At 43.1% G+C, this 24,700-nt stretch overlaps 1 protein-coding gene across 3 annotated transcripts in view; it reads left to right on the top strand.

The window, feature by feature from the left end:
- The window catches only part of spop (speckle type BTB/POZ protein), a 124,251-nt gene that overhangs the window by 19,728 nt on the left and 79,823 nt on the right, over window positions 1–24,700 (top strand). The window contains exons 1-3 of one of the 3 annotated variants that reach the window (XM_088906329.1): window positions 2,646–2,810; window positions 16,538–16,615; window positions 23,588–23,675. The gene's annotated coding sequence lies outside the window, so the exon portion shown is untranslated. Of the gene's footprint in view, window positions 1–2,645; window positions 2,811–11,763; window positions 11,782–16,537; window positions 16,616–23,587; window positions 23,676–24,700 lie in introns of those variants that run through there. The other 2 variants (XM_088906330.1, XM_088906328.1) reach the window with 2 other exon arrangements.

The raw sequence follows: 24,700 nt of genomic DNA, 5'->3' as shown, positions 1-24,700 counted from the left end.
CATGCAGTAATGTTTGCATGTGCACACTTTAAAGGCTATGCATTTCTTCTCCTTAATGAATTTCTTACCTAAAACTCTTTCTAGCTTCTCACCTCTAGCTGGCTTTCCTACCCAGCTTGCCTTTCAGAAAAGTTTGGGCTCATCACTCGTTATAAAGCACTCCCCTCTTTCAGCCGCCATGCCCCCCTCCTCCCTGCTGTCTGTCTGTTGTAATCCTCAAAGCGTGAAGCAGGTGGAGGCAGCTGTACTGTACATGTCACTGCCAGTCGAGGCAAACAGCCTACAGTGAACTGACCTGCATGAAGACCTCTGTAGGATATGCTTAATTGGTGGAAAGGTGCCATGATGTAACAAACCGAAATTGCTTCCTAGAAAGGGGAACAGGGCACAATTATTCAAAGTTCTGCTCATCTAGCTGTCTTTAGTAGCTGCCAAGGTTGATCAGTTGAAATAGAGAAATATGAATATAAATTATTGCTCTGTGTATACTGATGTACATGCATGAGAAATTGTGTTTGTGTACAAATAGACTAAAACAAGAGTCAAAGCTGAGCGTGTCATCTTTGACTGTCTTAGAATAAAGAAATAAAGACACTGATCTCTTAACCTTAATAAAAGGTACTCTTTCCTTTTGTGTTTTTTCGGTGTTGGTGGACTGCAGATTTACTCGATAGTTAATTTGGCTGTGGCACAGTGGTTAGCATTATTGTCTTGCAGTGCTGGGGCCCTGGAATTAATTCCCGACCTAGGGGGGGTTCTGTGTGGAGTTTGTGTGCTTTCTCTGTGTGCCACAAAAGCACCTGACAGGTCTCACTGGGTGTGTCTACATGACATGCGATGTGACAAGTCCACTAAGCTTACTTTGATGACACCTAAAAGATCTAAACATTATGCTTCTTATCTCTTAGATTGTTCTTGAATCCACCTTCTAACTGCTCTATCCAGTTTGGGGTCGCTGGGGAGCCGGAGCTGAGCCTGTCTTGGCAAGCAGCAGATGCAGGACAGGGTAAACCCTGGATGGGACTCTTGTCCATCGTGGGGCAGACGCACACTCTCATGGCAGTTTTCTCAGAAGCCAGTTACCCTGCCAGTATGTCTTCAGACTGTTGGAGGAAACTGGAGCACCAGGGGGAAACACACAAGAACATGGGGAAAATGTTCAAAATCCATGCAGACAGCACCCCAGGTCCAGAGCTGATCCCAGGATCCCAGCTCTGTGAGGCAGCAATGCTGACCACTTTGCCCTCCTACATTTGTTCAGATTTGACATTACTTTGTTGTCATTTTTAATTTTTATCACCAGTTCTTGAAAGCGCTGTGAAATAATGTCGCCGCATGAAAACTAGTTTCTGTCTCGCAGTGCCGTGTAAAAGCTCTCTGCTTGTGGAGCGCAGCCCAGGCCCTGAGCAGTTGGATTGGAGAAAACACACATGGGCGTAGAGTTGGTATTGTTTTCGGCAAATATCTCATTTTCATTTCCAAGTCCCCGGGTGCTCTAGGTGATGGCAGCTCTCTGTGTTCCCATGTAATTTTGAACATTTTAGCACTTGGTGTGGAATAGAGTAGGAGATGTTTTAATCTCGAAGTACACCAAGGTGCAGAACAGAGGTGCATGAAATCGAGGTCTGATTGTTGAGATGGTGCTTTTCTGGGCGGAGGTTAGGGTGATAACTTGAGAGAGGCGTTTATCACATAAAGCTGAGGAGCAGCTGTTTAGGCTTTGCATTGATTCACCAGTCCTCTGTGGGAAGAAATGAAAGGAGCTTTTTCACCTGGCAGATGAGAGGAGGAATTCTTCAAGGATGCTCTTGTTTTCAGGTTAGCGCCTAGCAGCCCAAAAGCGCTGCGAGCACGTTTTTAATTACAGTTGTCATTTTCACTAGATTGCATAATTAGAATCGCCTAACAACTCGTATATGTGCTGGAAAATTAGAGCATGCACTTTCTGTAGTTCAGTCTCTTCTTAATCTCAGTTGGCCTATCCCTGATATTGTTTCAAGCAGTCAACACTCAATGCCCAAAAACCCCTTCATGCAGGATGGCACAGAACAGTTTTTTCCCACTGTATGATGGGTGGCATTTATCATAAAAACTTAAACGCGTTGTTTTTATATGTTTAAACATATGCATTTAGCTTTCACCCTACTATCAAAGCTCCGCAGTTAGCTCTCTCTCGCTCAAAACTGAAGTGATTCAATCTCCCATTATATGATCTGTCAGGCCTTTGATCTCCACTCTCTGAGTGAGACATTGGGCTGCTGTGTCTGATCAGTCTAGAATACAGCCGCTGACTCTCCAGGGTGAGGTCAGGATCTGGATGGTACACTCATAAACCCGTGAATCATGCAAGCTCCCTCTGCAATGGGCCATGAATCAGAGCTGGCATTAGTTTTGTATCTCTCTAGTGCTCAGTGTGCTTTTTAATGCATTATAAAGCATTAATACATCTCTCTTCTGGCCAAGTCATTTTCCCCATTGCAGTGTAAAAGTGTTTATTAGGATTGTCTCTGGACCCTGATGTGAACTTCAGCATTGCCTGCCTTTTTGGTAGCTGAATATATAATATCAGAGATGAATATTTAATCATGGGATTAAAGTGTTAATATCTACATTATGTTTCTGTGCGTGTTTTATATTCCATGCAGTGTGGGCAAAGTATTGTCTTGGTTGGAAGTTTGAGGGACCTGTAAACCTGTAAAAGTATGGAGAACCTCCGTCAAGCAAACTGCTGCTGAGAGCTGCTGGTAGAGGAAGGGCTGGTTCCGGATTGCTGCACACTCAGGCATGAGATATTGCAGGCTGGAGCAGAGGTGATGTGTTTTAAGCCTTTATCCATATCTTGACGCTGATGCACTTGATTGTATTTACCTGGTGAAACGTTGCATGCATCTAGTATAGTAGTACAAAAAACCGACATCTATGAAAAGTGTGTATACTGCAATGTTTTAGTTATTGAAAGCGTTTTTTTAACAGTATAAAACAGCAGTTTTACAGAGGTAATATTGCAAGACAATAATCCAATGTTCTTGCCTTATAATACAGGTTCTACTGTGAGGGAAACTATATGAAGGCGTGCTGGTGTTGTGAATGATCTTGAGACTTCATGCAGTAATGAACTACTCATATTTGAGGTTTCGTGCACTTACATATTATCTGCAGTTCTGGCTGTGCTGGCTATGGGATGATAACTAATCTATTTTATTACTCTAGTGTGTAATTCTGCTTGGGAAAACTCAAAACCCGAGAGGCAGAGGAGCATTTTGCATGAAACTCTATCAGCGTGGATAAGAAAGAGGAAAACAGTGCAGTCTATGAGCAAGTGGTGTTGAAACTGCGGGCTCTGGTGTGTGATTAGAGGTGGTTGAGAAATGGGTGTTTTCATTTGTGCTGAGGGTTAGGAAACAGGCGAGGGAATGAGCAGTTTTTCCCGTAGGTGGGCAGCTCCTTTACCGTGTTTCCTCAAGTGGATGCAAATTCCGCGCACGTTTTTCCAACCAACTTCATTATCGATATCAAGGAAGTCGCAGTGATTCACGGATGGATGCAGAATGCGTTGGTAATTTGAATGATCACAGCGGCAGCACTGAAACATTAAACATCTTATTAAAATCCCTGTGAACGAGAAGGTTGCTCTTTTTTTGTTTTTTCTGGCGCTCGCATTGCGCTCATGACATAGCTCTGGAATAGTCATTCCCTCACTGCTGGTCTATAAGAAAAAAGGCAGTCTCCTCCTGTCATTAAGTGCTGTTTTTTTATATGTTTTTCTTCCTCTTTGGCAAGCTTGTGAGTTGAATTGTGTTGGGGGCCACTGTGGTTTAACATTAATGGCATAAGGGTTTTTTCATTTCAGTGACAAAACAAGAACTCCCTTCTCCCTGCCATTTCAGCCCTAGCTTGTTTTTTCTTGACAAAAAAGAAACAGCTTGTGGAGACAGAGGGAAGTGTAGCACTCATGAAAGGCTCCTGACTCCCTTTTTTTACCAGAAACCCACTGGTTTGTCTCACCTTTTACCTGGGAGCAGATGGGAGAGAGTAATCGGAGAGCAGCCCCTCTCAGTTCTGTTCTATCAGGATCAGAGCGATTAGAATCGCCTGGCTGTCCGGCAGAGCGCAGTTTCTCTTTGCTCAGATCGGAGGGGCATTATCTTACGAAGAGAAGGTGGGTTTGAGGTGGATGAGGTCCAGCTGGTGGAAACCTCACTCTTCTTTCCTTGGTTCAGATCCTGGTGAATGAAAGAGCTTTCTTCCTCTTCAAGAATGTTAAAGAGTTTATCAGTCTATAAGCATCCATCTGACTGCAGAGTCTCCAACTCCTTTAGAAGCTTAGAGTATTAAGCTGTTACAGACCATTCTCCAGTCCATCCTTTGCCAGTGGCATGATTTGAAGATCCCATCCAGCCATTTTCTTGAAGGAAATTAACTTTAGCAACATGATTTTGCAGCTTTTTCTTGACACTCATCACACTCTGTGTACAAATAAATGCGTCCTGTTCTCAGTAAAAATAAAATATGCTTCCTCCCCACTGGTCCTCCCAGTTGTCCCTTTGTGTTCTTGTGCTGCTGATCAGTAACCTGTTGGGTTGACTTCGTCAGGATCTTTCAAGATGTTGTGAGCCTGTGACCTCCTCTGTTCAACACTAAATACATTCAGTTAAAACAAATACATTTGAAACGAAAGGAAGCCATTTGGCATGTCTGACTTGTTTGGTAGTTCGTAATGTCAGTTGAACATTTACTCTCTCTGTTCAGAAATGAGTGAATTCACGAGTATTTCATAGCATAGCCAGGATTGTTGACAGTGTTAGAAGTGAGGAACAAGAATGCATTGTGTATTTTTTATTTGCTTTCCTACATAATTTTTATATATTGACTTTTTAAACTGGTTTCCTTCTTTGCAATGGTGGAATAGTAGAGTTATGCTTTCCTAGAGTCCCAACTGATGCTTATAGAATGCATGTTTGCTATCCACATATATGGTTTGTATTGCATTAAACTCCATTTTCCAGGGATCGCCAAAGTCTATAATAACCATTGGAGTTACTTGCTATTGTTCCGTAGTATTCATACAAGAAAACAAAGGCGAGCTGTTGTGCGAAAGCCACAGTCCCAGAAGTACCTCTGCTGTTGCAGGCTGTCTCTCAGCATGTATCTGCTTCATTCTGACTGAGTGCACAGTTACGTGTTCCCTCATTTATTGATCATGAGGGATTAAAACAGAGCACCCTGCAGGCTTGCAGGAGCAGGATTGCTCTTTGGGAAAGGGTAATTTGCAGTTGGGACCTCAGCAGGCCGTTCCTGTAGACACAGTTTAACATGGGGATTCCAAAAACAAAGCTAAGTCAACCCTTAGAATTAGTACTTAAAATTGCTGTCATGTCAGGTTAAACAGGGAATCCTGTAGCTGAGGTTAAGTTGGCTGGAAATGTTTGCTGAGTGTTTGAGTGGTCCTTCCCCACTCAATGTCTGGAGCATGGCTTTTGCAACATAATTCCTTGTGGGGCACCTTAACATTGGGTGTTGGTGGACTATAGTGTTAGAATACAAAACACTCCTGTGTGTCAAGGTAATTGGATAGGATTAGTGTCGTATCTGTTGGGTGTGTTGAAATTGTATTAACATCTCGGGTTTTTGGTCTTTCAGGTTTAGAGCTATGGTTTCTTCCTTTAATGGCATTTATTGTATTGCTCTGTAGTTGTAGAAAATGGGTATAAAAATAGATGACTGTGAACACCATAATGCTATGTAATGTAATGGTTTAGCCATGGATGCAAATTGCTTATTTGACAAATAGCTGTATGAAGCAAGATTCCTATAATGGCTGTAAAAGCGACTGACAGGCAGTTAATTTCCCCCTTTTATGAGTCCCTCTTGTGAAGCGAACTGCAGGGATTGGCCTGAGCCTGAAACGCCAGCCTGCCCTGCATGGCCCCGGCCAAGACCGAGGCTGCAGCTGTGCCCCGCTCGCCGAGGTGTGGGGTCTATTCCCTGGGCGCCGTTATCCTGGGTGTCCAGCTACAGGATGCAGGCGGTGTTGTAATCAGCAGGGGATCGGTGACGTGGATCGGCAAGCAGCCGAAGCGTGGATGATTGTTTTAATTATATGCTATATCCGCCATGTTTGGAATTGGCAGTTGTTGCTTTTGCGCTCGAGTTTGAGGCATGTAAACTTACTCCTCCACAGTGTCCACCTGCGGAGCCATTCGTCATTCAACATGTTGGAAGCTCTACAGTGTCTGGCCGGTCTAATCCCAGCCCTGTCAGTTCTGCACCGCTGCTAGAGGAATCCATGCCTGGGTCACATCCCTGCTGACCGAAACAGGGAGCAGCAACGTCCAAGCTTGGGCTTTAAACGGTAGCCTTCAGGTTCCCTGCAGGACCCAGCTACCCTCTGAAGAGCTTTCGCTCAATCCAGCACTCAGCGAGTCCTCATCAAACGACCTGAAATAACACCTGACGGCTCTGGATTTCATCAGCCAGCTTGGAAGAGTCAAATGCTTGCGTTGCCACACACTCTGATCAGTTGTTGTTCTGGTTTCCTCATGTTCAGGCCAGCCTGTGCAGCGTGGGTTTCTCCAGCTCGCCTGGTGCTCTGCCTGTCAGGTCCCCTGTGTTCCCAGCTGAAGAGGTTTAGTTCTTTCAGATGCCTTTTTACAAGCAGCAGTCTCTCGCAGTGGGTTAACATGAAAAGTCTGTGGCGTTGCAGGTACCACCGCTTGGTTTTTCTTTTTGTTGAAGTGCCAAAATAAGCCATTCAACAAAGCTACTGTGAGGAAAGGAAAAACGGAATTCAAAATTATGCATTGTTGGAGCTTTAAAGAATAAAACCCACAATTTTTAACGATATGGTTTCTTACCCATGTTGGTAAGAGTGCATATCTAACTGCATTGACTTTCATGTGTATCATATTAGCAGTTCCGAATGTTTACATTTGAATCTTGGCCAGAATAATGTTTTCAGGTGACTCCAGCAGCTCCCCTGGCCTCCCAGGGCTCTTGCAGCTCTGTGTTTGTGTTGCCGTGCGACCGGCGACTCTCCTCCACTCAGTGCTGGTCCTCTGGGCCGGGGCTGCAGTGTGAGAGACGAGGGGCTCGCTTGAAGGTGGGTCGAAGGGTTCTGTCTTGCATTTCCTCATTTTCCCCACTTCCTCACAGTGTCGGACAATTCGGCTGTCTTCCAAGTCGGATGGATAATCAAATCACAATACATCCGTTTCTGTGGACTGTGGGAGGAAACCCATGCAAACAGGGAGAACATACAGATTCCACACAGACAGCACCCCGGGTCTGGAAAAGAACACAGGGCCCCAGCACTGCAAAGCAGCAACTGTGCCATTGTGCTGCTCTATTATTAATATTAATTGATGATATGTAAGTAAAAAAAACAGAGGGGAACATATATATTCTTTAAAGAAAAAGGCAAATGGAATTCAGGAAGTGGCTTTTCATCACTTTCAGGAAAGCGATAAACAGGAAAATAACCGCTGCAGGTGCATAGCATATCTTCTCTGCACAGCGACTTGAGTCATTGTTGCTTTGTCAGGTCAAGCACTATTAATGAATCATCATCTTCCCCATTAGTAATAATAATGGATATTGCTGTTTCTGCTTTTGCTTCTCCCTCACAATTAGCATTCTCTTTAAGCATTCAAAACCAGGTCTTGTGAAAAGGAAATCTGAATAAATACTAAGAGGAAACATAACCAGCAACAATGCCGTCTTCAGTGGTGTTCTGTATGGAAAGGTCACACGTTTCATCCCTCTTTCCCCAGAGGGAGGGATTGGCAGAAGCTGATCCAGAGAGTACATCTACCAAGATGTCCGTCCTCGAGTAAAGTGCTCCATCAGTGAGCCAATGAAATTCATCAAATGAGTTGCAAACAGAAATAGGAAATACCACTTTTCAAAGGTCGCTGTTTCCGAGATTCTCTGTATTTGGGACTTATTCCAAATAAGGTAGTGGGCCATGTCTTGTTAAAAAGCGTTGAAGCCAACCATATGCGGGGAATAAAAGGCACAATACAATAATATATAACTAAATCAGTAATGATTAGGTATACTTCTAGTATTTAGCTTTGATGGGAATATCCATTGCAATTATTTTGTACTTAATAAACATGTAAAGTTGAGGTCTCCTCACTTTCCCTGTAAAACTCCAAAAGCACATGCTGAACCCTCCCCCCCCCCCCCCCAAATATCTTAGAAACATGGGGAGACGTTTAGGGATTTTGTGGTCTAGAACTCCACTTGGGCATTGACCTTTAATTTCATCTGTGTGTTGTGATGCCTGACCTGTTAGAATTACAAAGTCATGTGCACGTGGCTTGCTACAATTAAACACTTAAACAATAATTCATGGAGAAGGCTCCCATTGCACAATAGTTTAATCTTTTCCGGGTTTTACGAGCTGCATTCCCTTACATAGGCCAGCGCTCTGTGCTGGATCATTAAAACTTGTTTGATTATGCAGAGTTGATGTGCATAGGCAGACATTTGATGTTAAAGTGATATTGATATTCTGTTTCATCAGTACAATTTGTACAAGAGCCTGGAGCTAGTAAAATCTAACTTGTATCTTACTACTGTGCAGCTGGAGTCTTGTTTGTTTTTTACATTGTACATTCATTGTGGTAAATCAAGGTACAGTTACAGTGACTCCAGATTAAAAAAACAAATCCTAAACAATACCATAGCCTCTACATCAGAACTGTTAAACGATCATCTGTGCTCTAGGCCTTGGAGGAATATCTGGTTTAGTATTACCCTGATGGTTTTTCTGTTCTTGTTGACATAATTGGCATCATCGACCAGCGGCGGGATAAATCTCGCAGTATAATGTGGCTGCAGCTTTCTCGGATTCTGATGAAGACGTATCTGCTAGCTCCTGGAAGAAACGAGAGAAAAAAGTTCCTCAGTTTATTTTGCAGTTGATTGATGACTTGGGTTATGCCAGCAGAAACACCAGAGCGTTCACACCAGAGCTAAAGAAGATATTGCGGAAATTCCCACAGTGTATACCACAACCAACACTTAAAGAGCCAGTACTCATGCTCACCGTCCAAAACCTCACTGCCTTTTCATGAATATAAGAAAGCATCCAGAAAAAAACGATACACTCTTCAAATGCTATTTTCTGGCCTATCTGGGCTGATTGTGTTAGTGGCTTTGATGATTTTGAATACTTGAATCGTGTTCTCTGTAGTCGTGTTTATTCTAGATGAAAGATGTTCAGCTTTTAGCCTTTCAGTGTGTGACATTCCTTTGAGCTGAAGATGTTTGTTTGGACTGACACTAGAGTCACAGTGTCACAATGTTTTTCAACATGGTGACAAAATTGTACACAATTTTAACACAATTTCTCTTTGACTATTATAGTAAATATAGTATAAAGCTTCCAAGCCCTGTCTTGTCAGACCTCAGAAGCTCAGCTGGGCTTGGTTTATGCTTGAATGAATAATATGAAGGCATATCATGTCACTCCTGCAGGTTGTGTCAAGGGGAAGATTCTGGCCTTGTCTGGTCACTATCCTGGTGTTGATGGTATATTGGGAAAAATCTCCAAGCTCACCTTGGTTAATTTATAGCTCACGCCCTCAGAGCCTGGCCATGTCCGAGTTGCCATGTGTAGTTGAATTCTCTCAGTAATCCCTGTCTTCAGCACACCCTTATGTGGTGCGTGGATGAGCTGCCTGTGTAGAACAGGCTGCCAACCAGAGGCCCTGCAAATCTATGAGCCAGAATCCAGTGCAGGTGGGAAGTACAGAGGAGTGCAACATCAGCACCGGGCGATTTTACTGTTACACTCTACACTCTACTGTTACACTCTACATAGGTGTTGGGCCCAAGCTGGGTGATTGTTATGTGTGAAGTGGATTCTGCAGAATCTCGAGTGATTATTCAGCACTGTGCAAGTACTATTGACTTCACTGCATTTGTATCAGACTGAAATAATCACTGACAGTCTTCCACTGAGTGACACAGGGATGCAATGTTTCCAGCAGCTTATAAGCTTGACTGTTTTTTTGTGATTGTGACATTTGCACGGTACTTCAAGTCATTAACATTAAATCAGGTTTGGGAGTTTGCCTTTTTTTAAGCCAGCCTTGGGCCGTGGGATTCAATGACAGAATGTTCTGACTCAATCCAACTTTTCTGCAGTGAGAATGCAGATGCAGTACTGTGTTTATTTGTGTATAAGCCAAATCGAACTGGAATGACACACCTTTGCTGAAATATTTGGAGAAATCTGTATGGATGGTTTTGTTCTCCTTTCTGTGACCCCCTGAAGTATGACTAGATGCACTGAAAGCAGCAACCGTGGTGATGTAATTATCAGTATTGTTGTGCCTAAGTGCCGACAACAGAAGAGCGCTGCTCCGCTCTATCATTTTGCTGTCCTTGTCGTACATGTTGAATTGCACAAGGAGAAATGTGGCATCGATTTCCATTGTGAGTATAAACAATTTTTCTAGTACTTTGGCAATAGGGCAGTTTGTAATTAGAGAAATTCAGTTCTTTCAGCCACATGTGCATACCAATATAACTATTAATTTTTCTTATCCACTTTCCATGTAGACTAAGATTGCCAAAAACAAATTCTGCTACTGCAGAGTTATCCATGTGTTTCCTGCCATGTATATTTGCTGAATATCTCAGCTGAAGAACATGGCACTTCTGTTGGATCAGCCCTATATGCTGACACTAGAGTTTTCTGAGGAAAACAATAAGACTCTTGTTGCAGGTCTGTTGGATGATCCATTTCAGGTTGTATCAGCTGCAAATACATGTATTAGGTAGTCAAATTAGTTTTTCAAATTTGTAGTTCATTTTAGGGGTTTCAGATGATGATCAAAGCTGGTGTTCATTGGCACAAAGATAGAAAGCTACACCCATCTTTCCAATGGAAAGGAGTACAATGTGATGCACATGCAAACCTAACTGCACTCCTTTAATGTTTATTTTGCATGTTGGCTGCTTTGTTACTTTTGTTAATTTCCCTGCAGTTTCATTTGTCACTTGAAAGATGCAGCCGGTGCCAGTGCTTGATCAGATCTCTTGTTTCCTGCGGTGCAGCGAAGTTCATTTTGGGTTTTGTCTGCCTCTCTCTGCTGTAGATTGCAGCAGACTCGGCTGTAGAATGGCTTCCTGTTCACTGTGAAAGACGAACAGTCCTCATTACTGCCAGCGCAGGCTCTGGCTCTGTGAGCAGGGAGTGTGTGGGCAGCTCTGAGGACGGACAAGCCTGGATGACAGTTGTGGTCTAATTGTGACAGTTATCCGGGTTTAGTGGCTCTTTATAAGAGTAGTCAAGCGCTTGATGTAACCCTGGCAAGCCAGTTATTGTGCTGCCTTGATTCAGGCTGTGTAGTGATGGTGATTTACCCTCCTCTAATATGCACACAGAGGCATCTACATCTCACTTCATTTTTCTTTTAACTCTTATCTTACCGTCTCTCTTTTTTCTCCCTTCCCTTCTGTGTCTTTCGCTTCTTTTTAATTGTTTTGTAGCCTTTCTCATTTGTCTTTTTCTTGCTCTCTTTTTTTAATCTCTTCCTTTTTTCGTCCCTTTCACTTTGTCTACCTGTTTATTTCTCACTGCAGGCTAGCTCCCCCCTCCTGCAAATCTGGAAAAAAAAGAAATAGTAAACAAGGCACCTTGCCTTATTCCTGATCTTAAATTCTCTTCAGACTTCTCTTCTCTTACGAGCTGATAAACTGCTGAAAATGGATGAGCCAGGCTATTGATGCAACCACATGGACTCTTCTGTTAAAGGCTTCCTTCAGGTTAGGAACAGGAGAGATCGTAGGCCTGCTGGGGGTGCTGTCTATCACAGGGCATGATCTGTGCCTCTAATGTGAAATTCTGAAATTACTCACAGTCCACAGCAGAGTTACAGTTCTTTCATATCTTGCAAACTGCATGCTGTAGTGTATAAGTCACATCCACGTGCTTTTTATTTAAGGTGTGGTTAGCATTGCTGCCTCACAGTGCTGGGGCCCTGGGTTCAGTTCCAAACCTGGGGTGCTGTCTTTGTGGAGTTTGTATGTTCCTGTGGATTTCCTCCGGTAGTTCTGGTTTCCTCCTACAATCCAAAAACATACTTTTAGGTAATTTGCCTGTGGGAAAATTGGCCCAGGTATGTGTGTGTGATGGACTGGTGTCCCATCCAGGGTGTGTCTCACCTTGCGTCCGTTACTTTTTAATTAGAATTAGATCAAGCAGTTAGAAAATGGATGCACGGGTATATTTCAGGTTACCTGTAAATGACATGCATTTATTACTTCCAGCTCTTAAAGCCAGAGTAGGAGCGGAGTGCTGCCTGCTGTGCAGTGAGTCTTTTTCCTTCTCTGGCAATGCCCGTCTTCTGAGCCGTTTGGGAATCCCGGAGTGAGAGGAAACACTGGGCTCGACAGCACGTCTCCGAGGAGGCGTGTGTGAGTGATGCTGCAAGTCTCCTGCTGTAGCTCGGTGTGAGACTGCAGCTGCCGGCCGGGATGACTAAGCAATTGGTGGTCCCAGAGTAGGGGGTGTAAAAGGCCAAGCGGCTGGCACTTCTGAGATGACTGGGGGAAAAAACCCCCAGGTGGACCAATGGCGAGTGCTTACGAGGACTAGCAGCCTGCCCAGGTGATTCTCCGCTCTGTGGCGTTGCGGAGAGCGCCCCGAAGAGTAATGTGCTGTGAAAGACTCCGCAGGAAGATGAGCAAGGGCAGTGGCGTAGCCCAGTGGCTCCTGGGGTAATGAACCGTGGAGAACGGAACATTGGCACATCTTGAGAAACGGCTGAGGTTGTTTATCCCGGGATGCGTGTTTGTCAGCGCCGACAGGCACGGGTAAGGAATGAGCGCCACGCAGCCGGGACCCGAAAGGGCAGGGCATACAGGGCCGCCAAACAGAATCAATGAGAGGGAATCCGCAAACTCCGAGGTGCTCATCAAGCCGTCGCCTCCTGAAGCCTGGCTGTGACACTGCTGCCTTAGGCAAGGGGCCGTTGCTTTTAGTATTAAAAAAAACCCAGTACTCCAGTCTGGAGTAAAAAGGGCAGATGAGTAGAGTAATCTCACTTTAAATCCTAAAATAAATTTAATAATAAATTTAGGCAAGTGCACAACACAGTAAGTTTTTTTGAAAGGCTTCCCTGACGGGGTGACACTCCTGATATCCCTTCTGACATTTATTTGCAAGGATATTACTCCAGACCGAAGGGGCCTATTGAAGATAAGTGATTTCTCACTGCTCCCTTTATGCCCAGCCCAGCCCAGCCCAGCCCAGCACAGTTCTGCTGTGCCCAGTGCCAAAGAAAGAGATGGCGATCGGAATATGCCAACATGTGCTATTTCTGTGGCTGGACAGATAATTTTTTTTGAGGCTCTTGTTGAAATGCAAATGAAGTTGCATGCGGTGACATTTCATCATATTTTTCTGATTAAATTAAATGGTTTGTTTTTATGTTACACATATGAGCCTAATCAGCCGATCCAGCTGTTTATAGACAGTATATCAATGTCAGCACTGGAAATAAGAACTAGGAGTTCCCTTCAGGCCCAGTCTGGGGTGCTGTCTGTATGGAGTTTGTATGTTCTCCCATTAGTGTGCATGTGTGTCCGTGTGCCTGTTGCTTGCTAGGATCGGCACTGGCTCCCCCCTGACCCTGAATTGGAAGATGCACTTAGGAAATGGATGGATTATTAATAATAACAATGAGCCAGGACAGGTGTTACTTCTTATCCCAAGGAAACAACACCTTAGTTACAGCAGTACACGGCAGTAGTAAAGGCTTTGAGCAAATTGTTGATGCTCAATCAGATACATGTTATAATTCCTTATTGTATCTAAGATGTCTTAAACTGCTGTACATTAAGAAGGGCGATCGAAATCTTCAGAAAAATAAGGTCTCTTTTTTTAAGTCGAGTGCCAGAATATCACTTGTGTCCGAGGATGTGCAGTATTCGCAGCGAACTGTTCCGGTGGTGAACTACCGAAGAGGGGAGCTGTGACTCTGCACTGAGTGGAGAGGGAGGGAGCTGTGAAGTGATGGGCTCAATTTGCAGGCTGAGCAGTGTGTGAGTCCTGAGCATTTTGAATCTGATTACAAGCTCTCAGGTTTTTTGGCCAGTCCTCATTTCCTGGTGTCAGGCCTCATTACGCCATCGCCGCTTGTCTTGTTGAGTGGGGGGGCGAGGGTCGGGGAGGGGGGCCCTTCCTCCCACACGGGTCTCCGCTCTGAGCCTCGGTGCGGCTGGTAGGGCAATTGACAGACAGACGGACAGCACCCACCGCTCTCTAGCTGGCCTGACCTCAGAGGCTCCGAAGCCGATCGATGCGCATCACAGAGCAGGACGGACTGAGCGCCACTGGCACTGCAGTTGTGATTAAGTTGTGACTGAGCAAAAGACTTTCTAGGAATATTGTTAAACATTTGCTCTTATGGATGAAACTGTCCTTTATGTTTTTGGAAAGAGTAGTATTCAAGATTCAAGATTTCGGCATCTTCCTTTTAATCCGTCTTATCCATTTTCTACCCGCTTCTTGAAATTCAGGGTTTGCGGGGGAGCTGGAGCCTAGCCCAGCATGCAACGGATGCAAGGCGGACACACCCTGGGCGGGACACCAGTCCATCACAGAGCGCACACACACACGCGCACACACACACGCGCACACACACACACGCACACACACACACACAGCTATACACTCACTCCAGGGCCAATTTTACCAGAAGGCAATTAACCTACCGGCATGCCTTTGGTCTGAGGTAGGAAACCGGAGCACCTGGAGGAAACCCACGTGAACACAAGGAAACCGTGCAAACTCCACACAGATAGTACTCTAGGTCCGTAATGGAACCAGTGCCCCAACGCTTGAAAGCAATGATGCTAATGACTGCATCAGCATGTCGCCTATTTTTCTTTTTAGTAACTTTGACAATATTTTGGGGGATATGCACAGCAGGCTTGGTTCTTGGTTCCCTGGATCTGAATTACAACCAAGTCGTCCAAATGCATAACTGTTGGCATCCCTCCACTGCTTACCTGTTACATGAAGGACTGATTTTTAAAACTGTGGTGAGGGCATCATCTTGTCTGAAAAGCTGTCTGTAGTAATCAGGTCAGTGTCTCGGTCTTTTATTATTCTAGCTATGTTTAGATTTGACATCTCTTTAAAATAATTTTCTGAAGGTTATAAATAGTGTTACTCTTATTATTTTTGTTATGCCACATTATGCATTCTAAGTGACTGTCAGCTGTTCCAGTTTGCATCTCTCTTTTCTGTGGTTAATGCCCACTGACCTGGTAGAAATAAGTATCTGGACAGCTGTTTTCCAAGGAATTTGCAGGGGAGGTAATTTAGTGTTGCACCGTGCTGAAAAGTGCTTGAAGGATTGCTGCAGGCAGCGCTTATATCCAATGTTAGAAGACGGCCAAGGAACATAGGCAGTAGGATATTTCTTTTTTGTTTTACTAGTCTGAACGTCCCTTTGTACAGCTGCTGGCTCACTTTGGGGTGATGGAATGGAATTGCCTATAATTCTCACTGTCCCTAAAAACGTCAGTCTTGTCTATGTTTGTCTTTAGCATTGCTGGCTGCTCACTTGGCACTATCTAGAGTCTAACAAAGGGATCCATGAATGAGTTTGCAGATTATTTTGCCTATTTTGTAAGTCAGGGTGCTAGCTTAGCTATATTGATCTGAGCCCGTGTTAATCATTTCTTGGAGGGATGTGTCCATACATCTATATGTGTTTCTCTGGGTGGCATGCTTAAGGTTAATGCGACTGATTTACAGTTTTATAACCTGTGTAGTTTATCATTAGCAAGTTATCCTCAATTCCCTGTTTTCTTTTGCAAGTATTTAGGTCCCATGGCTTTAATAAATCTGCAATAAAATGAGAAATAGAAGTAGGTTCTGGGTATGTGGTCTTTTAACAATGGTGAAGTGGTATATATATACACCTTTGCATATACCAGTGAGAATACTTGTTCATTTCCCATGCAAAACGTGACTGGAGGTATTACCAAGTGAGTCTGTTTGTCTCTGCGGTCGTGTTCATCATTTGTGTTCAAACTTGATTTACTGTCAATCTTAAAACTGCCCAGTTGTTCTCCTTATAATGTACAATACTTATTCCGTGGAAGGATGTGGAGTGAAGGATCTGTGAGGGAGTTCAGCTCTTGACAAGGGACATTAAAATAACTCATAGCCAAACAATCATATTGGAATCACAAAGGAGGGTGTATCGTTTTTTTGACATTGTACAGAAACTGTTGCACTTGGTGTGTCAGAAGTCCTGACATTGTATTATTTATGGAACATTAAAAAAAAGTCTTTGTGTTTAGTTCCTCTCTTTAAAATATTAATGCGATCAAAGAACCAAATAGTTTGTCTTAATTAAAAACTAAAATGTAGATTAAATTGAAAATTGCTCTAGCTTTAAATGTTAAGAATGTTTAGCAGATTGAATGGAAGAGCCCCTGCTGTATTGGAATGGCCCAGCCCTAAAGCACCAGAGGAGTTATGATTGTGTTTCTGTCTCCGCAGTGTGACAGTCAGCAAGCACAGCTGGCCCATCTGTGGCTGGATTGAAGGCACACAGATGTCTGAGGAGCTTTGATCTGGGTGAGTACAGAGTCACTGGAGAGCGAGAAACAGTGTGTGTGTGCCTTGTGTTGTGAGTTATTTGCATGCCTGTCTCTCTGCAAGGAAACCCTTTCATGGAAAAAAAAAATCCTGCAGAAATACTAGTTGGTTTATGTGATCAGTAGGGGACTCTGTCCGAGGTGCTGAATGAGCCCTGATGCCCAGGGACCTTGGATTAAAACTGAGCATGAGCGCCAGAGTTACTGAAACTATTCCACCAAATTGTCAAAAGCAGAATATTATCAGTTGTCTGATTTTGTTAATGAAAATGCAAAAGAGAAGCCCAGCACTGCCGCGAGTACTAAAACGCATGGAGATCTATTGGATCTTTGTGGATTTTCTTGAATTAGATGCAAACATGGATCTTCACAAGTTACTAGGAACCAACTACAATATTTGACTCACTCATGACTGATCCTTCTGGGATGAAACAGATATGACAGAATGGCACATCCCTGCACATATTTCTGGAGAATGCCCAATTTTTGCTGGAAATAGCTACCTTTGTAAAGCTCAACAGAAGCAAAATGTTATGTGTTGTTATCAGTTTGCTAGGTGATGTCAAATCCTACAGGCAGTGGCAGTGACTGTGATCATATTGACTATTGAAGTAATAGCTCCACACTGACTTTGCCAGGAGCAGGTACTTCTGACAAAAATTTATGGTCAAGCCTTTCAATTGAATTTATGGATGAGAGGATAAAAACAAAATTTCATTGGCCGGTTGAAATACAGTCCAGGTTATAACCTCCCTGAAGCTGGGAGCGACTCATCAATTGGCAAAATTGTCCAGGCCCTTTCTGCTGCACTGCTATTTATCTCTGCCTTGTTGTAATGTAGACACTCCTGACTTCCACAGGCTCTACCAGGCATGTCTGTGACACTATTTTATGTACCATTACACTGACATGGCCCATTGAGTCTTTAACAGCCCAGGACTAATGTTTCTTTGATCTGCTTTTATATAATGGGGTCAGAAGTTTATCCTACCTAGACTTTTAGAAAGAGGCCCAACAACACACAAAGGAATTAGACTAACACTAGGGCTAAAGTTACTGCCTTGAATTTTTTGCAGTAAAGAAATGAAGATGACCGATGCCTTTGTTAAATTTATTGCTTGAGCATAGCAATTTTGTTTTAACTACTTAAGCAGGTGTCTAGCACAATAGTTTAGTGGTCATTTCAAATAAAAGGATCTCAAGGATCGCAGTTGATTCATTCCTGATTTAATTGAAGTGATCAGCTTACTAAATTGATGAAGACTCACATATTTTTCTGGTCTTTACAAAGTGATGATTTAAAGGTGACCTATCGCACATGCTGGATTGTGGCTTGCAGGCACCGGGCCAGATCACCCCAGCAGTGTGGTACCTTGCTCTGTATATTGGCTTACCTGTTGACCTTGCCTTTACTTTATGCAGTATTGCGGGAAACCACTATGCTTAATTTTCCGTTGTTTATGTTATTTACCATTATCTCTGATCTTTTATGTTCTTTTACACCGCATGTGATTTAAATAAAGGAGTCAGCTGACTAGTTCTGTAAAAGGACTCATAATGCAGGTTCTTTAAAAACAATTGAAGCAGTTGCACATTGTTTTTTTTTTTGTTTGCATTATGAGCCTCCTCTGCTCTGTTTCCTGGATAAACCTTCAGTTCTTTGTGTCTACTAGCTCCGTTGTGCCTGTCTATACCTCATGCAACATAAAGCAGAGGTGACCTTGTTTCTCAAAGCAAATAAGGACTTGAAGTGGAAGATGTGAAAGAAGCTTTTAGAAGAGAAGACCTTGACACATCATCTGAAGGGAGTAGCCATGGGATGCCTTTGGGTTCCTCTGCCCTGGCAGCGTTCGGCCAGCTGGGAAGCCCCGCCTGAGAGCTTCCGTTCTGTTCAGATGGGGGCCACTGGTCAGTGGAGCAGCAGGCTCATCCTGTGTTTTGGACAGACGCCTTGTCTTAACTGGCTTAGCTGCAGGAGCTGTTCCTGGGGAAATGGTTTTAGAGCATAAAGAGAAACAGCATAAAACCACACAGCACACATAATATTGGATGGGGAAATAATAGAGGAAAAAGAACACAGAATAAATTTACCCCTATAATCACACAGTTAGGACTTAGTAAGTCCTTGACTTAAGTTTACAGCAAACATGAATTGGGTTTAGCCAGCTATTATTGTTATAATGGCAATCTGCCTTTGCGGTTATAAATGCCTCTTACTTTGTTTTACGGTTCAAGTCCTCCTAAAATAGTTCTGCGAGTCGTGAGTGGCAGGTTGCTGTTAAGCCTATTGTGCTTGTCCTCTTGGTAGCTGCTTATCGATCTTTGCAGTTCATTGCTCTGGACCTTGAGAGATCAGAGAGAATTCGGCTTCACAGAGTGTCGCGCCCTAGAACTCTCTGAATGAATGAAGAGGCTTCCTTTGGGAGGTTCCATTAAGCTTGTTATCACCCACCTTCCTTCCTCTGCTGCTCACATGTCCTGATGGCTGACACTGTCCTCGCTGAAAGCACTGCACGTTAGTCAGTCACTGGGGTCACTGTTGGACATCACCCCAAACAGATTTCATGCCACAGGCTTCCCAACTCTGGTCATCAGGGTCCATCGAGGTTTTCCAGATCCAGGTTAACCCTTGAGATGAGACCCAGCATACCTGCTGTGATCCAAATTTACAAGACTGTCTTCTTCTCCTAGACTTAAAACCTAACCAGTCCCTTCAGTGTTTAGCCAGTTGTGTGCTTCCCACTTAAGCAAGCTAGATCTTGAGGCATATGTCATAATCTTTATCAATCTAGTGATCTCAGTTGATTGGAACGTAGCTTCATTTGGCCACTGTAGTTTAAGCCTTTCAGGAGTCCTTACTAATACAACAGTCATGTTTGGCTGGTTTACAAAGTGCTTTTTTTCCCTGGGACTGTTATTCGCAGCAGCAGCAAAGCAGAATTGATACAGTTTGCATCTTTTTGTACAGTACAAGTGAGCGTTGCCCTGAAACGAGAAGAGAACGAGGCAGAGGGAAAGAGAGGCCCCACAGCTCTCTTCAATCATTAGCAGGCCCTCCCAGAGATTGTCAGCCAGAGGGACCGCTGGAGCAGAAACGCGCCTATAAGGGCAAGCACGCAAGCCAAGGGAAAGGCAAATCACAGAGAAATAAAAACTGAGCAATTAATAAAGGGCCTGAGGAGGCACAGGGTCTGTGCATGGTGTGAGCAGGATGACTGATTCCAGGAGACAGGCAGAAGGAATAATTATGGCTCACGCTGATCTGTGCCTCTGCTCTGAGGAGGGTGCTATCTCCTGGGCAGCTTTGAAAACAGTGGCAGGAGGATAGTGGGGACGCAAACCCATGTTGGCATTAATGCCAGTTTTATCCAGACTGGCATACCTGGAAAGTACATTTTCATATAGATCTAACAATTCATTCAGGGTCTGTTTTGTTAGAGGTGTTTTTTTGAAGAGATGTTAAAGATTGTGCTATAGGGATGTTTATAGGTAAAAATATTTTGGATCTTGTTTTTGAACATAGTTGTTAATTTGCTCACTCCACTGCCCCAACCCTTGTTACTGTACCAGCACTGATGGGATGCAAAGTACACAAATCTGGCTATCCTTAGATATCTGTATGCTTTTTACTGGCCAAACCTGGTTCAAGGTGGGTAATGACAGAGTATAGAATCAGCCTAGTGATCTCTGCATTCTGCATTGAAGGTGGCTGTAGTGTGAACCAGGGGCCTCTTCTGATCACAGCTGGACCCTACGCAATGCAGAATATTAATTGGTTAATCCTCCTGGTTTTAATTTGTGTTGACTGTTAAGTAGCAGCTATGGTGGCAAACAGCTGATCATCATTTGTGTGAAATGCTTTAAGTCTACTGAGATGAGCAATCTTCTTGTTAAGCGTCATAAACTGCAGATCAGAAATTTGCATTTTATATCCACAAGCAGTAAACTAAACTAAGAGCAAATTAGGACACAAATTGATTGAGCACCTCTTGATAGCTTATTGCTGTACCATTGGGAAATGAACATGATTAATTTGCAGAAATAATTCTCTGCATGGTTTTGGTTGATAGCTTTGTGCCCTGTGTCACTGACAGACCTTGGGGTGTTTGTACCTGTACCAGACTCAAATTTCTTGTTTTACAGATTTTTGTTTGGAATGCAGGCAGTGATAGATGACCTACCAAGAGAAAGATTTGTTCATTTACTCATAAGATTTCGAATCTGGGTTGTTGGTTACCTCGTTGCAGTAAAATTAATTGCCCAGTTGCTATTGATACGTGTGGCAAGGTAAATGAACAACTCAAGGCTTACTTTCTTGGTACTCTTTCAAGGAAACATTAATAACCTCTATAGAGCTGCGTAAACTAAGAAATGGGTACAGTTGGAAAAAAGAAAATATCAAATGAAGAACAGTAATCACTTAGCTATCAAAAGCAGTAATGATAATTATGGCAGCTAATCATACATTACTGATTAAGCAATTCACATGTAATGTTTGTTGATGTTAATTTTGAAGTACCCTGCTTTATACAGTGCTACAGTGGTCTACAGGAATGTAAATCCTGAAAATCCTACCCTTTCTATCTACCTGTCTTCATTGTCAAAACGAGAACTGTCACTGCAACTAAAAGCTGTGAGACCCTCTGCTGTCCCTTCTCTTCATCTGGCCTCAGCGAAATGATGGTGCCTTTGTTGTGGATGTGCAGCAACAGGTTGCCTGCAGTGCCCGATGTCAAGTAGTCACTGCAGTCTGCAGGACAGCTTGTTTGGAAGATGGTTTTCAGTTTTGTGCTGATGGTACGCTGGTGAGGACAAAAGGCAGAAAATATCCAGCAAGCAGTGTACAACATCGGGGACAGCACAGGGAAACGGCTATCGATAGAGTAGCTCAGCTGATGGGATATCTCGTGTTCCTTGTCTTAAGTGGGTTTTTTCCCCCACTTTCTTTCTTTGTCTTGTGTTTATGTGGTCTATTAGTTCTGTAATAGCTTCTGTGTTTCCTCCCCCATCGGACCGGGATTTTGTTAAATCAATAAAAATACAGGATCTCGGTTGAGGCAAGCCTGCTTTAAACACAGGTGCATTTAATAGCTATTTTTATAATTTCCTGTATGTTTTATAACTTACAATCTTTTGTTTGCTAGGTTGCTTTAAATCACACCAAGTTTAAAGTTACTTTGATTTTAAGTTTCTGTAAGTTGTTCAGACTTGCAACATTCATGTTTGATTTAGTGATGTTTTTAAAACAGATCCATTGTGTGCTGGATTGAATTTAAAAAATGTTTTTGTCTGAGCTCCTCAGTGCTTGCTCATCTGAAAGATTTGGTTGAGATTTACCGAGCTTGTGGCACTAACTGGTGATCTTTTTATCTAAAGGAACTATGGTTTGGGTTCCAGTAGGAAGGGATCATCTTAGTCTGTGTTAACAAGAAGTTAGAGACTCAGATTCTCATCTCATGCTACTGTGATCCTTAATGTAGTAAGCATGCTTGTAAAAGTCATTGCTCAATTTGTAAAATGAGGTGCATTGGTTAAAAATACACAAAACAGGTTTTGAATCTGTGTCAGACTGACTCTAATGGTTTACAGGTGTTTTGACTTCTGTCTTTTAATACAGATTATTTTTACTGCTGAGTATTCTAAGCAATTGGCAGATGTGTATCAGAATTCGCTGCTTCATGAATCCTTGAACCTCTTCCCTTTGTTTTCCCCCTCAGAAGTGCTGAAAATACATTCATTTTTTGCACACTGACTCTGGAAATTAACAGGGCAGTGGAGATCTTTCTGAATTTCACATTTACTCCTTTAAGCCTCTCTGAATCTCTTTCAGGCTTATCACCACATTAATGCACATGTGTAGAGATCATCTTAGCATTTTTCATTAAAGCTAGTTCTAAAAAAACATGTGCTAAAGAATTTGGTTCAGAAGATTGAGTTTTATGAGCATTTCAATATGAATTGAAATGAAATTTTGAAGCGATGCAGCAAAACAGGATCTCCACCCTTATACTTTTATGCAACTTGAAGCAGCAGCCAAGAGTTTAGCATTTACTAATCTATAGGTGCTGTTTGTAAAATGAAATGTTGCCTACTTTAACTGTCCTGGAAAACACATGATATAATTTAACTGTTCGTTGTGTAGCGCACACCAACCTGTTGGAGTGTGACTTTAGGAAAGGTTCTGATGTGTTTGTGGACGTTTTAGGAAGGTCACATCTCCATTTTGATATTCCTTATTACCTCTTTAGTATGACATAAAAAAACCTTGCACGGGTGTTTAGGACACCCTTCAAGGATCACTGGGCCTCAAGTTTAGAGGTTATTCTTAACTTTAATGTTTTGACACGTAACACCAAATACAGAACAAGGAACAGAACTACAGCACTTATGTCAGTGCACAAAGTACTCTCCCACCCTCACTCATCAGTTAGATGAGTGGGAGATGCACAGTGCAATGGAGACCCTTGATCTTCTCGAAATTTAAAAACTCCTTATTAAAGCACCTTTCACTGTATTCCCTGCAAAATAGGCAGCAGCATATATATTAGCAGATCTAATAACATCTTGTTTTTTTATATGAGGCTCCTGTTTCATGGCAACAGTGTTTTCCTTGCATCCATTTTCTAAACCACTTCTTCCAGTTCAGGGAATGGGGGAGTTGGAGTCTATCCCACGAGACACGGGGGCAAGGCAGGATATATCCTGGGTGGGACGCCAGTCTATCGCAGGGCAGACACACTCAGACCAGGGCCAATTTTCCCAGTAGCCAATTAAATTACCAGTTTTTCTTTGGACTGTGGGAGGAAACCAGAGCACCCAGAGCAAACCCACCTGATCACAGGGAGAACATACAAACTCCAGGCTGAAGCCTTCGTCATAAGTCGTAAAGCATTTCGTTATCTTTTCCATACCTGATGGGACTCCGCTCACCCTGGTCTTCTCTCTCCACCAGGGCTAGTGTGGCACTCCACAATCGGCACTATCAGAGAAGCCACCAGGAGGCGCTGTGGGCAAGACCAGCAGGCCGCCCCTCCAGAAGAGTAAGTACCTCCACAGATCGCGAGAGATACCCAGCATAAAGCACGCCTCCAGCATAAAGCACGCTGTGGCTAGGGATTTCACAGCCATTGCTGCATGGCCAGTGATTTGCCTGGGCCACTGCCACGGTTTGCAGAGAATCTGCTCAAGACGTCCTGCAGAGAAGCGAGCTCGAGCCACCTCCGCACCACAGTCTGATCCATGTCGGGTTTGACAAGCTGCTTTCGCAAAATCCGTTTATGAAGCCAGAAATACCGACAGCTCTTTTAATAAAGCCACTTGTGTCACGTTCTGGATACCAGTGAGGTGGGCATGAAAGATCCAGCTGTTTTTGTAGAATATTGTACAGCTGCTCAGATGTGTAATTGCTCTCGGTTCTTCTTTCTGTTACTGAAGATCCCGTGCAAACAGTGCAGGAGTGGGTTTCAGGAGGTTTGTAAAGACAGAAGTAAAGTGGCCTTTTCTTTATTAATGGTAGTAAAATGTGGTTAATTAATTTTGTTAACATCACAAATTGCTTTTGTAATATGAAGGACACAGCCCTTTAAACAGAAGGTACATATATAGGCATAATCATTGCTTCCCCTTATCTTCCAAAGCTGTTTACTAATGTATTATGTGTAATAAACTTTGCTGAACTATATACTGTATGTGTTTCACAGAGGTATCTCTTTTAGTCTTGTGTTCATCCTAGCAAGTTGCAGTTGTTTTTTTAGTGCACAAAGTGATTTAAGGCTCAGATTGTGCTTGCTTATTCCTGCAATTGCAAAGCCATATGTTGATGATTGAACTGTACACGTGTAACTTCAGGTATGGCCACTTTTCCATCTTTTCAGTTCTCAAATTGTTATGCTTAACTATTCAATAATTTACATTTGGTTTAAAGTAAAGCACAACCTCCCAACATTAATTTTAAGTTCCGGAGTTATAACAGTCATTTTACCCTGGCAAAGAAGAGCTTTTACTGCAGTTTTCCTTCATGTCCTCTAAGGTGGCATTGCAGAGCGCTTATTAGCATGTAACAGGG

Source organism: Atractosteus spatula, chromosome 26 (assembly GCF_055471065.1).
Source record: "Atractosteus spatula isolate fAtrSpa1 chromosome 26, fAtrSpa1.hap1, whole genome shotgun sequence".
In the NCBI taxonomy this organism is placed as follows: domain Eukaryota; kingdom Metazoa; phylum Chordata; class Actinopteri; order Semionotiformes; family Lepisosteidae; genus Atractosteus; species Atractosteus spatula.
The sequence above is the reverse complement of the archived record's forward strand: the minus strand, read 5'-3'. Positions and strand labels throughout refer to the sequence as shown.